Source organism: Microtus ochrogaster, unplaced genomic scaffold, assembly GCF_000317375.1.
Source record: "Microtus ochrogaster isolate Prairie Vole_2 unplaced genomic scaffold, MicOch1.0 UNK16, whole genome shotgun sequence".
NCBI lineage: Eukaryota > Metazoa > Chordata > Mammalia > Rodentia > Cricetidae > Microtus > Microtus ochrogaster.
In genome coordinates, this window is record NW_004949114.1 from 684,051 (window position 1) to 702,043 (window position 17,993).

Genomic DNA, 17,993 nt, shown 5'->3' on the forward strand with positions numbered 1-17,993 from the left:
TTTTCAAATTTTCTTGTTTTTGTTTTTCTTTCTTTGTCTTGTGAGACAGTCTCTCTGCACAGTCCTGGCTGTCCTGGAACTCACTACGTAGTTCAAGATAACCACAAAAATCAGAGCTCCACCTGCCTCTACCTTCTAAATGCTAGGACTAGAGATGTGTTCTTCTATAACAAATTTCTACCAACAATACAGTGGTTAAGTGGATCATGGTATATCCATAAACTGGATTGAGGTCATGAGACAAAATTAACAAACAACAACTTCACATAGTAACATAGATGCAAAATGTATAAACCTCATAAAACATGGTGCTCATAAAAACATGGTTTCTTATGACTCTTCAAAATTAACAATACTATTATAAGTTGAAATGCTGGATACCTTGGTAAAAGAGAGAAATTCAAATCTGTTGATGATAGTAATTTTCTTAATTTTTATTTTTCTTTCCTCTTCCATCTCTCTTTTTTATTAAAAATTTATTTCATCTATTTATTTATGTGCATGTATGTGGCGGCACATATTTCACTGCACATATGTGGAGCTCTGGGGACAATGTTAGAGAGTCATTTCCCTCCTTCAGCCATGTGGGTCTCAAGAGACTTGACTCAGGCCACCAGGCTTGGTAGCAAACACCTTTACCCTGAACCACCTCACCAGCCTTAAGATTTTTGTTTTGTTTTTTATTTTATTTTGTTTTTATAAAAGGCTCACTATGAAATGTTGCCTGACATGGGACTTATTTTCTAGACCAAGCTGGTCTCAAACTCAGAGATTCATTTGCCTCTGTCTCCCAAGTGTTAGAAATAAAGGCATGTGTCACTATATCCAATCCTTTAATGTTTTTGTTAAGATTTATTTTTATTATGTGTTCAGGTGCATTCTGCCACATGTGTGAAGGTGTCTATGGAGGTCAAAATTGGGTGTCAGATCCCTTGGAACTGAAGTTATAGTCATTGTGAGCCGGAAAACATGACCGCTGGTAACGAACTCAAGTCCTCTGGAAGAGCAGCAAGTATTTAAACCTGTGAGCTTCCACCCCTCCTATTACTCTGTTATGTGTCCCCCTCCACTTCCAGTTAATCCTCCTTCTACTTTTCTGTGTGTGTGTGTGTGTGTGTGTGTGTGTGTGTGTGTGTGTGTGCGTGTATGTGCGTGCTCGCGTGCCTCTGTGTGTCTGAATTAGTTTAATTAAGGTGAATAACAAGCGCATAGGCAAATTTCCCAGAGGCTCCACCACTGAAGGAAATCTCTCCTCACAGCTTCCCTTAACAGCCTGTAGATTCAGGGAGAGGAAAGCTTTTCTGAGCTGCGCTTCAGTGATTACACTCATGAGTGCTTCTCCTCCTTACCTTGGGCGTTTTTGCTACAGATCTTAGGAACTGGCCTAGGGCTTGTTCCATAGGTCAGCCTCCAACTCATAATTCCTTTCTCTGCCTCCCAGATGCTCAGACTCTACGTGGAGGGCCAGCTCTGGCTTTCCTGGGTTATAGTCACGTAGGCGCATGTCTTTGTTTTCTCTTTGGACACTAGATGTACGTTACAGCTTAACTCCTTTTAGTATGTGTAAAGGTTGAGGGGATGGCAAAGAAGTTGACATACACCTACAGAATGGAAAAAGATCTTCACTAACCTCACATCAGACAGAGGACTGATCTCCAAAATATATAAAGAACTAAAGAAACTAGACATCAAACTACCAAATAATATAATCAAAAAGTGGGGTGCAAGCCGGGCGGTGGTGGCGCACGCCTTTAATCCCAGCACTCGGGAGGCAGAGGCAGGCAGATCTCTGTGAGTTTGAGGCCAGCCTGGTCTACAAGAGCTTGTTCCAGGACAGGAACCAGAAGCTACGTAGAAACCCTGTCTCGAAAATCCAAAAAAAAAAAAAAGAAAAAAAGAAAATAAAAGTGGGGTGCAGATCTAAACAGCAAATTCTCAACAGGTATCTCAAATGGCCAAAAGATACTTAAGGAGTTGTTCAACATCCTTAGCCATAAGGGAAATGCAAAAAATGACTCTGACCCAGGTGGCCCAGGTTCGACTCCCGGTGTGAGAACCAAAAAAAAAAAAAAAAAAATGACTCTGAGATACCATCTTACACCAGTCAGAATGGCTAAGACCAAAAACACCAATGATAGCTTATGCTGGAGAGGATGCAGAGTTAAGAGGAACACTTCTCCATTGCTAGTGGAAGTGCAAACTTGTACAACCACTCTGGAAGTCAGTATGATGGTTTCTCAGAAAATTGGGAATCAATCTACCTCAAGACTCAGCAATACCACTCTTGGGCTTATACTCAAAAGATGCATACTCATTCCACAAGGACATTTTTGCAACTATGTTTATAGCAGCACTATTTGTAAAAGTCAGAACCTGAAAGCAATCTAGGTGCCCCTCAATTGAAGAATGGATTGAGAAAATGTGGTACATTTACACAATGGAGTGCTACTTGGTGGTAAAAAAACAAAACAAAACAATGACATCTTGAAATTTATATGCAAATGGATGGAACTAGAGAAAAACCATCCTGAGTGAGGTAACCCAAACCCAGAAAGACCACATGGTATGTACTCACTCATGAGTGAATAGTAGGTGTAAAACAAAGGATAACCAGCCTATAGTCCATGACCCCAGAGAAGCTAGGTTACAAAGAACTCTATGAGAGATATTCATGGATCCCCCTGGGAATAGGAATTAAACAAGATCTCCTGAGATAATTGGGAGGAGGGAGGGAGAAGGGAGGACAGAAGAAGAAGGGGAGAAGAGGAGGGGAGAAGTGAAGAGAGGGGGAGAACATGAGGGAATGGGATGGACAAGAAGGGGGAAGGACAGCAAGGACAAGCAAGGAAAGAGATAACTTGATTGAGGGAGCCATTATGGGGCTAGCGAGACACCTGGCACTAGAAAATTCTCAGAAATGTACAAGAATGACCCCAGCTAAGACCCTAAGCAATAGTGGACAAGGTGCCTTAACTGGCCTTCCCCTGTAATCAGACTGATGACTACCTTAATTGTTGTCATAGAACTTTCATCCAGCAACTGATGGAAGAGATCCACAGAGATCCACAGCTAAGCATTGGGTTGATCTTCCAGAGACCAGTCCAAGAGAGGGAAGAGTGATAATATGAGCAAAGGGGTCATGGCCGTAATGGGGTTACCCACAGCAACAGCTGACCTGAGCTAGTGAGATCTCACTGACTCTGGATTGATAGCGGTTGAACCTGCTGAGTGTGGGGGACAGTTGTGTGGCTTGGGCAGTTTGTGGGGCCACTGGCAGTGGGACCAACCAGGATTTATCCGTAGTGCTTGATCTGGCATCTTGGAGCCCATTCTTTTTGGAGGAAGACCTTGCTCAGCCTAGATATAGGGGGAAGGGTCTCGGTTCTGCCACAAAGTGATGTGTCAGATTTTGTTGACTCTCCATGGGAAGCCTTACCCTCTTTGAGGAGTGGCTAGGGGGCTGTGTGGTGGTGGTGGGGGGGGTGGTAAAAGGAGGGGAGGAAGTGGAAACTGGGATAGGTATGTAAAATGAGAAAAGATTCTTTTTTTTTTTTAAAGCCTGCACTTTCACACAACACAAAGTTGCTACGGAAGTGAAACCAGAAATCAACATCTTTTGAAAGAAGGAATTCATCTTTTTTAAATCTCTTTCAATCTTTCATTGTTCCCAGAATCATGTCCGATTTGTCTTCTAATATTTTAAACCATTCCTTTTCTAGGAAAGGTTAGAAATCTACATTTTCATGCAAAAAGGTCTTGCTGCTTAAATACCAGCAACACCCCATGAGTTAAAATTTTAGTTTTGACAGACAGACTGACAGACAGACAGGAAGAGCCTCCTCCCAGTCTTGACTTTTTCTTGTACACAGCTTCAAAGAGGAAACACTGGGTCATGCTTCTTGTTTTTGCTCCAGGAAGGGTTTAATTTCTTTCTTATTTACGGTGTCAGTTTCATACACATCTACAATGCATATGAACCATGAACCATATTCACCCCCGTTCTTGTCACTCATTCTATCACTCTCACTGACCCCTTTACTCACCCAGTCCTGTGTGTGTGTGTGTGTGTGTGTGTGTGTGTGTGTGTGTGTGTGTGTGTGTACGACACCTTTTCTGTTCCCTGACTTTATTTCCCTCCAGGCTAAAAACAGAAGCAGACACTAAAAGACTTTGTTCTCTTAAACTGGGACAGAGAGAACAACTTCTAAAGTCAAGAGAATTGAGAACTCGAATTGCTGATGTGGAACAGGGCCATGACCGTCTCCATCAGAGCCGCTATGATGACAGGCAAGCCAGCCTCAACAAGGGCCAGTCAGTCTCTAGACTTTTGCCTGTGGAAGAGGGTCATTAGATCCTCCCCTGGAATTCAGCTGCCCCCACCCTGAACCTTTTCCAGTTCTCTGCAGTTCTGCTCCAGCTTCTCATGGTGTCTGGAAGTGCTAGAACATGCAGAAGGTGGCAGCTGGAGCAGGGGCAACTCCATTTATGCAGCTATAGGGAAGTTGTTTGTGGAGCCCATTTGTTGATGTGGTTGTTTGGAGATTATGTGTGCTCCTTAAGTAAGCCCAATAAACCCCCTTATTAAGCTATCTAGACTTGGATAGAATTGCTCTTTTGTCTGTTGGCACTGCCCTACCTAGGGGAAGCAAACATCTGTTCATTTCTTCCCAACCAAAGTCCATAGACTCACTCCTATTTTTTCTCCTTGGGGACTTCCTAAAACCTTCTGACTTTAGATTCCCTGATGACACCAACACACAGCTGCTCACACTGCTTCTTAGATGATGTTCTCCTCTGCAGCTGATGTTCCCAGATGTCTCTCAGGGGTGAGAGGAGGAAGAATGAGTGCGTCCCTCAGTTCACTCTCCAATGTTAAAGCACTTAAACAATCCAAACACAGAGAAGCAGTAATGATGCCAATAAGAGGCAATGAAAGAACTCACCAAAATCAGAACGATTAACCCCACGGTCAGGATCTTGTAGCCCTTCAGTTGCCCCATGAATAGATCCACACAGCCTAGACTCTTGTTGCATTATAACTACAAATCCAGGTATCTCACACAGCATCAGAGGCCCTCCCATCACAAAGGAGCTGATTCACTGCAGAGACTTCCGGTGTTCTTGAAAACTGTCACCTGACATATGTACACACTGTCAGGTCTAGAGGGAAAAGACAACGGCAGGAGCATTGGCGACAGCTGCAGAGGCTGAGCCAGCTGGCCGGCTGAACTAGACACTGAGGCAGAATTCAGGTGGAAAAACAGGAACTTTACTCACATACGTGATTCTGTGTGGGCAGATTGCAGGCTCACAGTGAGCCACCAGGAAGGTGTGCCCAATAGTGTCCTTTTCCCATAGACACCCTCAGGGAGCAAAGGGAAGACCTAAGTTTTACCTTTCTCCCTGGGAGATCTGGCTTAGCCATAAGAAGCAGGGAAGGAACGGGGAGTCTGTTTCCATCTTGTACACATCCAGTCTAGGAAGGGGCTAGTTGTTGGGAGCAGCACCCACGTTTGAACCTTCTTATACTAGCATGCGCGCTGCAGAGCAGTTAGTGGGGAGGCCAGGGAGGCTGAAGAACTACAGAGCAAGAGACATTCTTTCTACGTGAACAAACAGTGCTGAGGTGGAGGGAGAAAAGGTGAAAAGGTGATGGGGGTAGGGGAACCATGTCAGAGAGAGAGAGAGAGAGAGAGAGAGAGAGAGAGAGAGAGAGAGAGAGAGAGCTGTTCTGGTTAGAATGTTTCATTTAGATAGGAGTTTGATGTGTTTTAAAAGAATAGAAAATTTCTGTATGTGTCCAGATAATAGGATGAGGCAGTATTGGAAAGAGCAGGTAACCTTTTACAGGTTTCCTTCGTTTGTTTGTTTGTTTGTTTGAGTGCATGAAAGTCTCTGTGTAACTCTCTGACACGTGTGAAGGTGCCTGTAAAAAGGCTGATGTGAGCCCTCCGACAGGGGTCCTGGGCACTGAACTCAGTCCCTCTACTACAGCAAAGCTACTCTTGTTGTTGTTGTTTTCGGTATAGGGTTTCTCTGTGTAACAGTCCTGGCTGTCCTGGAACTCGCTTTGTAGATCAGGCTGGCCTGCATCTGCCTCCTGAGTGCTGGGATTTCAGGCATGCACCACCACTGCCTGGCCAGCAGAGTCTTTCTTAACTGCTGAGCCATCTCTCCAGTCCCAAAGGTAATGTAGTCTTCTGAAGGATTTGTTGCCAATTTGTGGAGCGTCCTCTTAATATCTGAGGAAGATCAGGGTATAACCATTATTATCACCTGCCAGAGTAGGACTCAGCCATCTATAAATTTATTGAAGGCCTGACTCTCAGTCGTCTACCCTGAAGCAATGGTTACAGGAAAGATTATAAACTACAGGAAAGATTACCTGAGCACCACTCAAGACCAGATCATCCGAAGGAAATGCCGAACGTTCCAACCGCTGTAGATAGGATCACCTGCTAGCACACTCACCAGGACACCCCTAGACAAATGTCAGCCAATCAGGAGTTCTGAACCTCAGAAACCCCTCACCCCCACCTTTACTACTATAAAAACCCAACTCTAACTGAGCCCGGGGCTCTTAGTTTATTCCAATATGTTGGACTGTGGAGAGACTGAGTTTGCAAACTTGCGTAAAATAAAGGCTCTTTGCTTTTACATATAGAACTCAGTCTCCTTGTTGGCTTTTGGGGGACTTTGTGGATTTAGGCATAACATTGGCTAAGACACATGTTAAAGCTAATAAAGCTACTATTGCTAGGACAAGAGCAACGCCTGCTAGGATAAGAATTCTATTACAGTGATTCATAGGGTTGAATGATGATATTGTATGCTATAGGCCTTCTATAATATCCATTCCTGTCGTACCACGTAACTTTTTCGCAAAAGTTTCTTTAATTTCTTTCTGTAAAGCATAAACCATTTGAGAAGAATTAGGGCAGCCCATTAAATGCATCTTTTTTAAAAAATATTTTTATTGATATTAATTTAGCTATATATTTTTCTCTGCTCCCCTCCCTGCCTCTCCCCTCCTCCCTCAATCCTCTCTCAAGGTCCCCGTGCTCCCAATTTACTCAGGAGATCTTCTCTTTTTCTACTTTCTACTTCCCATGTAGATTATATCTATATAAGTCTCTCTTAGTGTCTGCATTGTTGTCTAAGTCCTCTGGGACTGTGGTTTGTAGGCTAGCTTTCTTTCTTTATGTTTAAAAACCACCTATGAGTGAGTACATGTGATAATTGTCTTTCTGGGTCTGGGTTACCTCACTCAAAATAATGTTTTCTAGCTCTATTCATTTTCCTGCAAAATTCAAGCTGTCGTTATTTTTTTTTCTGCTATAGAGTACTCCATTGTATAAATGTACCACATTTTTCTTATCCATTCTTTGATCGAGGGGCATTTAGGTTGTTTCCAGGTTCTGGCTATGACAAACAATGCTGCTATGAACATAGTTGAGCATATGCCCTTGTGGCACATTTGAGTATCCTTTGGATATATATTCAAAAGTTGTATTACTGTGTCTTGAGGAAGGTTGTTTTCTAATTTTCTGAGAAATCTCTATACTGACATCCAAAGAGGTTGTACCAGCTTGCATTCCCACCAGCAATGCAGAAGTGTTCCTTTTTCCCACAACCTCTCCAGCATAAGTTGTCATCACTGTTTTTGATCTTGGCCATTCTTACAGGTGTAAGATGGAATCTCAGAGTTGTTTTGATTTACATTTCTCTGATGCCTAATGATGTTGAACATTTCCTTAAGTGTCTTTCAGCCATTTTAGATTTCTCTGTTGAGAGTTCTCTGTTTAGGTCTGTACTCCATTTTTTATTGGATTATAAATATTAAAAGATTATTGATCTTTTGGTGTCCAATTTCTTGAGTTCTTTGTAAATTTTGGAGATCAGACCTCTGTCTGATGTGGGGTTAGTGATGATCTCCATTCTGTAGGCTGCCGTTTTCTCTTGTTGACCATGTCCTTTGCATTACAGAAGCTTTTCAGTTTCAGGAAGTCCCATTTATTAATTGTTTCTCTCAGTGTCTGTGCTGCTGGGGTTATATTTAGGAAGTGGTTTCCTGTGCCAATGCGTTCAAGTGTACTTCCCGCTTTTTCTTCTATGAGGTTTAGTGTGGCTGGCTTTATGTTGAGGTCTTTGATTCATTTGGACTTGAGTTTTGTGCATGGTGATAGATATGGGTCTATTTTCATTTTTCTACATGTTGATATCCAGTTATGCCAGCACCACTTGTTAAATATGCTTTCTTTTTTCCATTTGATATTTTTTGCTTCTTTATCAAATATCAGGTGTTTGAAGATGTGTGGATTGATATCTGGATCTTTTATTTGGTTCCGTTGGTCCTCCTGTCTGTCCTTATGCCAGTACCAGGCTGTTTTCAGCACTGTAGCTCTGTAGTAGAGTTTGAAGTCAGGAATTGTGATGCCTCCAGAAGTTCTTTTATTGCAAAGGATTGTTTTGGCTATCCTAGGTTTTTTGCTTTTCCAAATGAAGTTGAGAACCATTCTTTCGAGGTCTTTGAAGAATTTTGCTGGGATTTTGATGGGCATTGTGTTGAATCTGTAGATTGCTTTCAGTAAGATTGCCATTTTTACTATATTAATTCTGCCAACCTAAGAGCATGGGAGATCTTTCCCCTTTCTGGTGTCTTCTTCAATTCCTTTCTTCAAAGATTTAAAGTTCTTGTCATACAAGTCTTCCACTTGTTTTGTTAGAGTTACTCCAAGATATTTTATGCTATTTGTGGCTATTGTGAAGGGTGTTGATTCTCTGATTTCTTCCCCAGCCCTTTTATCATCTGTGTACAGGAAGGCTACTGCTTTTTTTGAGTTAATCTTGTATCCTGCTACATTGCTGAAAGTGTTTATGAGTTGTAAAAGTTCCTTGGTAGAATTTTTGGGATCACTTATGTAAACTACCATATCATCAGCAAACAGTGAGAGTTTGACTTCTTCTTTTCCAATTTGTATCCCCTTGATCTCCCTTTGGTGTCTTATTGCTCTAGCTAGGACTTCAAGAACTATATTGAATAGATACGAAGAGAGTGGACCACCTCATCAAATGCATCTTAACCTTATCCCAGTCATACTTGCTATCATTAAATCTTAAGGGTGTAGTACAGTAGGAAGAGACATTCCAATCACATTTTAATTTTATCTGTTTTTCAAAATTTCTAACTGATCCCCTAACAATATGACAACTTGCCTTAACTCGGTTAATTCACTCACTGCCTCATTATCAATCTTGTTTTGTTCAGTCCAAAGTTCTGTTGAATGTTCTTGCCACTCTAACGAATTCAGCAGTTTGGGTTTCCTTATGAAGTGTCACTGCCTCTGTTGCTGCTGTAGCCGTCAATGCAATGATTTCCACAATAACTGCAATAACCAGTCCAACCATTTGACCTGTTCTTTTCAATGTTCGCTCAGTGAGCTTCCGCAGCAGGACCATCACAGGGAGAGCCTTGCATGGCTTTGACAACCTCACTGGTATCCAGATCGCTGGTCTTGCTCTAAGAATATATAAACTTTCAAAGGACAAATTTTTTTTTTCTTTTTGGTTTTTCGAGACAGGGTTTCTCTGTGGTTTTGGAGCCTGTCCTGGAACTAGCTCTTGTAGACCAGGCTGGTCTCGAACTCACAGAGATCCGCCTGCCTCTGCCTCCCAAGTGCTGGGATTAAAGGCGTGCGCCACCACCGCCCGGCTTTCAAAGGACAAATTTTAAAGCATACTAGAATTAACACAGGTATGAAAGGCACAGAGTTCGCAAGTGATGCTGTGACTATTAGGGTGTCACTGTGCAGGCACTTTTACTAGCGAGTAAAGAAATGGTACAATGCCATAAATGGATAGCTTTGATTTAGTCTAAAAGACAAAGTATAGTTATCATCCTTAATGTTTAATTTTCCTTCCCATGTCTTAAGAGGGTAGAAGGCACTTGGCAATTTCCACAAGTTAGTCTGAATTGAAGCGCCAGATTGTAGGACAGGACTTGACATCCCAACTCCATCAGATAAGTTCATTAACAGAAGCACTAATTTCCACAGTACCATTCAAATTATACTGTTTCCATATTAACTCTAAGTGAAAATATCTTCCCTGAGGTGATCCAAAATGGCTCCAGTCCACGACATCTCCTTGGGAGATATTAATTAGCACTTGAGGCCTCTTACTCTGACATTGTTGCCGATGCATCCAGTCAGATTCTTTGTTGCTGACCCGCATCTCACAGAACAGTAGATTTCTGGAACTAATATCATTAATCTCCTGCCCTTTAAAAGCAGATGCTTGAAGCATATAAAACTTGTTATGATGATCTTGGTTAGCACTGACTATGGAAAGTCATACATGATAGGTTATCTTTAGGCATTGAATTTCATTTCCCATGCAAAAAGAAATTCCCTGTACTCCCTCAGTGTGGTTTTCATCCACTCTATCCTCCTCCATCCGCTGAGAAGGACCTCTCTTGTCGTGTGGACCAAGTAGCCATGAAGATTCATTAGCCACTACAGGAATATCCATATCTCCCAAACTTATTGCTGCTGTGTTAATTGGAGAGTTGGGGATAAAGGCCTGATATGTATAGTTTGCCCCCGTTACCGGTATAACTACCACAAATAAGCATGCTAGGAACAGATCTGTAGCACTCAGGCTTCTGAGTCATTCCCCTCCCCTTTGTCACAAATTCTTAAACTGTCCCCAGGTGAGAGGCTTTGCTATCTGCTCCAGAGGTCTTTTGTTTCCCAGGGGCATCTCAACAGCTGCAGCATCTGGGAGCTGTCTCAAGCTCATGCTGGATTTTTTTAAATCAATTCTGATGGGATCCACAATCCTTTATCTCCTGTGGAAACATAAGCATAACCTCAGCCCTAACTTAATATTTTCTCTGGACTATTTTCATGTTAAAACATTTAAAACTGCCAATCCTGGAGTCCCTTTGTCCTGAGGGAACTTGTCCTTTCAGTTCTTAAAGTGGTCAGCTTCTTTGTCCTTCTTCCAGCGGATCCACTATCCTTCTTCAAGCCACACGTTGGGCACCAAAATGTCGTGGATGTCGCAGCGCAGGTGTTGGGTTCATGCGAGTCCCTTGAAAGTGCTCGCTCACGTAGGGAGCCACGGGGCGGCGACGCGGGTGACGTGCAAGGCGAAGCGTGTGGCGTGCGCCTTGGAGGAGCGGATGTTAAGTCAGAGTACAGCAGAAAATGTCCACTGAACAAACTTCATGGACAAGTCTGACCACTATTCAAAAAATAGCCCTGGGCCTTGGGATCCCAGCGAGTGCAACAGTTACCTACATCCTATATATACCGCCGATACAGGGAAAGCAGAGAAGAGCGATTGACATTTGTTGGAGAAGATGACACCGAGATAGAGACGCGAGTTCCCCAGGAGGCTGTGAAGCTCCTCGTTGGTCGACAAGGAGCCAATACTAAACAGCTGCGGGAGCAGACAGGCGCTCGGACTGATGTGGACGCAGAGGATGTAGGCGATCAGCGGGTTTCCTGTTCAGGTGTGCAGGGCCAAGGCCGCATCCGTCAGATCCAGACAGAGAAGTCTGAGCAACTCTCAGTGCCCCAGAGATCTGTGGGCAGAATCACGGGGAGAGGTGGCGAAACGCGATTCGGTCTATCTGTAAGGCCTCTGGAGCCAAAATCACTTGTGACAAAGAATCAGAGGGAACGTTACTACTGTCAAGACTTATAAAAAATCTCAGGGACACAGAAGGAAGTGGCAGCAGCTAAGCATCTGATATTGGAGAAAGTTTCGGAAGATGAAGAGCTTCGGAAAAGAATTGTCCATTCTGCAGAAACCAGAGTCCCACGAAAGCAGGCGATCAGTGTGCGAGGAGGGGCAGTGGCAGAGCCAGGGGGAGCTGAGGAAGGAAGCAGCTTGATGGAAGAATACCAAGTCTAGCATGGAGCTAGCTGCACCCCCGGAGGTTCCTCTCTGCAAAGGAGGTGGTGATATGGTTGATCCTGGACCAAAAGAAGGTTCCTGGGAGAAACCTAAAGATGACAGCTTTCAGAATTCGGATGCCCAGACCAGTCCAGGGACTGTTTGAAGGTATATAATGAAGAGGGGTCTATTAACCATGCGAAAGACAGGAATGCTGGATTAACTGACCTAAAATAGGAAACAATTAAAAAGTCTGTTTTTGTGATTTCCATCTCTGCCCCACCCCACCCCCCGCCATGCTCCCGGCCACCCAAGAGTGCTGCATTTAATAAAGCCTGGACATTTTATTAGATTTGATTTGCCTGATTGGATTTCCTTGTGTCAGTGGAGTGGCTCGTCTTAGGCTTTTCCTAACAATAATGCCAAGTGCAAATTCTCGACTCACTAGGTGCCACGGTTTTCTTGGTTTTCAGCTTTCCTCCTTCCACACTTTAGTTTAAGGCAGTTGGGAAATAGAATTTTGGCTTTCTTTGAGTATCAGCATTTCTGGAAGCTGTCAGATGCTTACGGATTCTTAGCTCTATGAGCTATTGTCTTTTTCCCTTGGCTGTCTTCTGTGGTTGCACTGGTTAGATTTTCGGTTGATTCTGTTTGTAATTGTGAAAGCACCTGGGTCTCTGGATTCAAGGCCACGTGAGAACCACCTGTCCTTCTAGGCTACGCTTTTCCTGGTGTATTTCCACCCTACCAGTTTAGTTTGATGATGCGTGATGTAGATAATTCTCCCGATTTAGAATCATAGAACTTTCACAGATCCGAGTGGGTGCTCTGATAATACATGAGGGTACCCCCTCTACAGTGGCATGTGCAGGTAGTTTAGAGATGGGGTACAGTGGGGAGGCATATGGCAGAAGTCATGTTTTTGAGCCAAGGTTCACAGATGGAGAGATTTGCCTGAAAACATCCAGTTGGGAGAGAAGAACGCAATGTTTGGTGCAACCATGTAAGTCTTCCCTGCAATCCCGAAGGACAGTGTGTGAGTGAGAAGAAAACAAAATATGTGAAAAGGGCGAGAGAGGGAGAGTCCTGCAGGAACCTTCAGTGGGCCTGCATTTGGAATATGAAGCAGGTAGGGATTAAATTCTGAAGCCAGAGAGGCGAGAAACCAGATCATCCTCTTGGATAAAGACAATGATGAATAATTTACCTGGTGTCAATCTGGAGAGCCACTGAAGTGCTCGGCAGGGGCTTGACTAGAATATAGTTACATTGTGAAGTTTATATCTTTGGGGAATTCTCAGACAAGATTCACATTGGGTGACAAAAGGTATTTGCTAAACAAAAGATGGATTAGGACTAGGTGCTAATTCCCCAAAGCTAGGCCCAGTGTAGCCCAGCAGGAATTCTGCCACAAGTCTGTCTGCTCTCGCTCTCTAAATATCCTGTCTGTTTGCTGCAATGTTGGATGGAGGAGTTGAGTACACACCAATTCTCTCTGTCTTTTTCTTTACTCCTGTTTAATTCTGCATGTATGTGTATGTAACTTGGATTCAACTCTGTGTGTGTGTGCATGTAACCACTGTTTAGAAAAATATGTTTTAAATGGCAACCATGAGGCTCTTTTCTATCTTGGCTGGTGACCTCATCATGATGTAAGCAGCTACATGGCTGGCAGCCATCTTTTACTGAGGCTAAAGAGCAGACTTGTTAGTCCCAGTGAGCTAGCTCTCTGTCCATTTTATCTCCCTTTAGAGTTGGGGGCTCCACTCCAGACCCCTGGCATCCATTTTGGAATGTTGGGCAGAAAACTCCATTTCAAGCCACCTCCCCTGGGAGTTGCCTTAATCCAAACTGCACCTCTAAGAAAGCCTGCCAAACCGTGACCCATCCCCAGGGAGGGTCAAGACAGCTTTCAAGACTTTCAAGTCTCTTGAAAGTGCTTGCTCACATTGGGAGTCGCGGGGCGGCGACGCTGGTGACGTGTAAGGCGAAGCGTGTGGCGTGGCGTGCGCCTTGGTGGAGCGGATGTTAAGTCAGAGTACAGCCAGATCCAAGCGGTGCCTGAATTTTCCACAGAACCTGGATAGTGAAGTGAACCAGCCAGATACTCCAGGATGGGGCTAGCACCCCAGAATTCTCAGGTCTCAATGGTTACAGTGCCCCCGGGTCAGTAGAATGCAGTCTTGAGAACACAGCATCCTCTTTCCTGTCTCACCTGCTGCCCCTTTCTAACTCCTCACCTTTTTATGGTAAACAAAAGGGAAGGATGTTAGTCTGCAGGCATCTGTGCTGGCCCGCCCTTGTGCCCTACAGGACAGCTCCTCAGCTGCAGCCACTAAGAGCTCTTCTGTGCACTTTACTTTACTGCCCCCTATAAAAGGCAGGCCTTGCCCACCTCCCTCTCTCTCTCATTTTCTCTTTTTCCACTTTTTTTTTTTTTTTCGAGACAGGGTTTCTCTGTGGCTTTGGAGCCTGTCCTGGAACTAGCTCTGTAGACCAGGCTGGTCTCGAACTCACAGAGATCCGCCTGTCTCTGCCTCCCGAGTGCTGGGATTAAAGGCATGCGCCACCATCGCCCGGCTCTTTTGCCACTTTTGTCCCCAGGACTGATCTCTGGCCCCTCTCTGCCCCCTTTCTGTCCCTTATCTGTCCTCTTTTCTGCCCCTTCTCTCTTCTCTTCTAATAAACCTCCCATGTGGGCCCTGTTGTATGGCGTGACTCCTGGCCATTTTAAAATAAATTATGACAGCTTGAATTTTATTTATTTGTTAATTTTATTTATTTTAAATTGACAGGCCATCACCCAACACATGTCGTATCTGACACAGAAAACCAATAATAGCATTCATGTCCCAGGTCAATTGTATCAGTCACCTTTTCCCCACTATGAATGACTTTATCCTGATCCATAGGCAGCAGGCAGAGAGAGAGAGAGAGAGAGAGAGAGAGAGAGAGAGAGAGAGAGAGAGAGAGTTGGCATGATCTTTCAAAACCTCAAAGCCCACCCATGCGACACACTTCTTCCAACAAGGTCACAGCTATTTCAACAAGACCACCCTACCTAACTGTTCAAATTCAGTGGTTCTCAACCTTCCTAATGCTGTGACCCTTTACTATAGTTCCTCATGTTGTGGTGACCCCCAACCATAAAATTATGGTTGCCCCTGAACAGAACATGTTAAAGATCAAAGAGGAACACATGCCTTTAGTCCCAGCACTTGGGAGACAGAAGCAGAGGGATCTTTGAGTTCAGGGCCAGCCTGGTCTGCAGAGTTCATTCCAGGACAGTCAGAGCTAAACAAAGACACCCGGCCTCAAAAAACAAAACAAAACAAAACAAAACAACAAAACAAGAAAAAGCAAAAGGATACGAAGTTGGAAAGAGGTGGAAATGGACCTGGAGGAGAAGAGTAGAGGGGTGAGAAATGTCAAAATATGTTACAGGTGCGTATGAAATTACCAATAATTAATAAAAATACTCCCTATGCATGCATATACGGAAAGAAGTAAATATGTTTCAAAAAAGAAAAGAAATAGTGCCTCAAAAGGCAAAATAAAACAGCAAAGAAAGTAGCAATTGAATCTTAGTGCCACTACCATCTAGCCATACTCAAATGGCAGCAGTTTTCTCCACAGGACTCAAACTTGTGTAAAAACTAAATGACTTCCTTGATCACTGTGGGACAATTGTCTTTTATCTTGTCACTTGTATTATTTTAATAAAATTTTAATTCGCCAGTAGCCAGGCAGGAAGTTGCGGGGCGATGAGAACAGGAGAATTCTGGGAAGAGGAAAGAGTTCAGTCTGCAATCGTCACCCAGACACAGAGGAAGCAAGATGAGAACACCTTGCTAATAGAAGGTACCAAGCCACACGGCTAACACAGACAAGAATTATAGGCTAATATAAGATGTAAGAGTTAATAAGAAGCCTGGGCTGATAGGCCAACGCATTTATAATTTATGTAGATCTCAGTGTGTTTCTTTGGGACTGAATAGCTGCAGGACCAGGAAGGACAGCAAAGCTCTGTCAACACTTGATTGCTCTCCTGTCCATCTGTCAGATGACTATGATGTTTGTGATTTTCATATAAGCTTTATAATATCCTTAAAGTGCAATCATGATACACACCTGGATACACACTGAAGCGAGCCGGACAGAATCGCCATTACAAGATGGCGCCACATCCTGTCTTGTTGGTTATAAACAACCCCATATTTGGCTATGCCTTTGAGAGCTGCGTGTCCCCTGCTTCCCGCATGCGCAGTGAATAAGGGTCCCTGGGCCTATCTCGATGCAGTCTGGTGTCAGCTGATGGTGGCAGCCAATCACAGGGCGACCTGTGTGCCAATTCCCTATATAAGCAGCCGCCATTGTGCCCCCGGGTCTCTCTCGTCTCTCGTCTCGTCTCTCTCCTCTCTTGCCGCTTTCCCTCTCTCTTCTGCCCTCTCGTTTCCTGCCCCCCTTTGCTTCATGCTCTCCAAGTGCACTCCAGTAAAGCGTGATCTGAGAAGAATCCTTGTGTGGTGGTGTTTCTTCCTTGCCGGTCAAGAAGCCCGCCGCAAGTGGTGCTGGAAACCTGGGATCGTCGGTTGCCAGGCGAGAGGCTAAAGAGGGAGGATTCAGAACTTAACACGCGGAGTGGTGATGTCGGTATGCTGATTGCAGTCAGTGGGTGCACCAAATAATCCTCAAGGTAAATATTGGGGGTCCGCAACAAAAGCGGGTTTTCTGCTCTCGCTGGTAGAAGGGAGAATGGAATTAGTAGAGCCGCGACCAAAGTGGACGGTTTAAGAATGGGATTTTAAAATGGGCGCTTCAACATCACACCTGATTTTTCTGGCTCTTAATGAGCTGTTACGGAGTGCTTTGGAGAGGTTTTTGGCTGAAGGTGACACAATTGCACCTTGGTTTGCCGTCTCTAGCAATCTTAATGTGTCATCCTGTGATAGGCTTGGTAAAAATCTGGATTTTGCCACTGAACAAAGTATGCTAAAGAAGGGAATTATATTATTTTGGTTTGAGTTACCGCGGCCTCCGGAGATTGTAGAATGTGAACAGCTGCGGCTACAAGACCTAGCAGCACTGAGGGTCTGCGAAGCTGCAAACAGGACCTACCTTAGGGACCTACAAGGCTAAAACGCTGGGCCACTCCCAGCGTGGGCCTCAGGGCATAGAAGCGCAGCACGACTGTAGTCGCATGTTCCTATGGTTAAACAACTTTGTATTTAGGCCCAAAAGGGGTATTGCTAAGTTTTGAGGTAAATATTTGCCTAATTTTAAAAATATAGACATAATGGGGGTCCCTCAATGCTGGGGAGACTCTCATTCAGGTCTCGGGTTGGCGCGAGCCCCCCGCAGGGCTCACCAGAGACCGTCCTTGCTAAGGTCGCACGCACGCGGCTTTGGTTGCCAGGGGAGGAGTTCGGCCGCTAGTGACCTGGAGAGAAAATTTTTGAGAAAAGAGGCCACAGCCCAGTCGTCCAAAAGGTCGTAAATTCCAAAAATCCAATGATGGTCGCAGGGGAACTCCCTGACTCTGGACTACTCCCAGAGTAATCAGCTAGTTCCGAAAACAGTACAATGATAATCTCAATGGGGAGGATCCCTGTTTCTCGGGATTGTTGTCAGGATTGCAGTCTAGTTTTGTCTTCAGCTAGTTCCTGGTGCAGGGTCGCTGAACAGTCTGGCCCTGGATTTTTGATTCTTCTCTTCCTGCTGGGGGAGAGTCTGGTTTATTCAGATTTTTCAATACGATGTGTGATCCAAAGGTGGCTGTGTCAGTTTACACTTCCAGCAATGGAGTTTTTTTCTTTATAAGGTAAAATCTCAAAATTTTTGCATTTCTCTGATGGCTAACGGATGTTATGTTCAAACATTTTTTAAGTGTCTCTCATTTTTAAGTTCATCTGTTGAGAGTTTTTGTTCTTCTTAACAAAAAAGGGTTGTTCTTCTTAAAACACGGGGGATAGGACAGACACACACGGGGAACAAACACAGACACGACACGGCGGCTCCCACGTGGGTCCACTTTAATGGGGGAGGGGAACACAAGAGGGCGGGGAGGCGTGCAGGACACATGAGGAAAG

At 44.2% G+C, this 17,993-nt stretch overlaps 1 protein-coding gene and 1 pseudogene across 1 annotated transcript in view; one reads left to right on the forward strand and one right to left on the reverse strand.

Annotated features, from left to right (window-relative positions):
- The window catches only part of LOC102000481 (NXPE family member 3-like), a 76,691-nt gene extending 71,732 nt beyond the window's left edge, over positions 1 to 4,959 (reverse strand). Inside the window, exon 1 of the mRNA XM_013353735.2 lies at positions 4,944 to 4,959. The gene's annotated coding sequence lies outside the window, so the exon portion shown is untranslated. The remainder of the gene's footprint in view (positions 1 to 4,943) is intronic.
- A 6,251-nt stretch (positions 4,960 to 11,210) lies between these two features.
- LOC113458368 lies at positions 11,211 to 11,712 on the forward strand (annotated as a pseudogene).
- Positions 11,713 to 17,993: the final 6,281 nt, after the last annotated feature.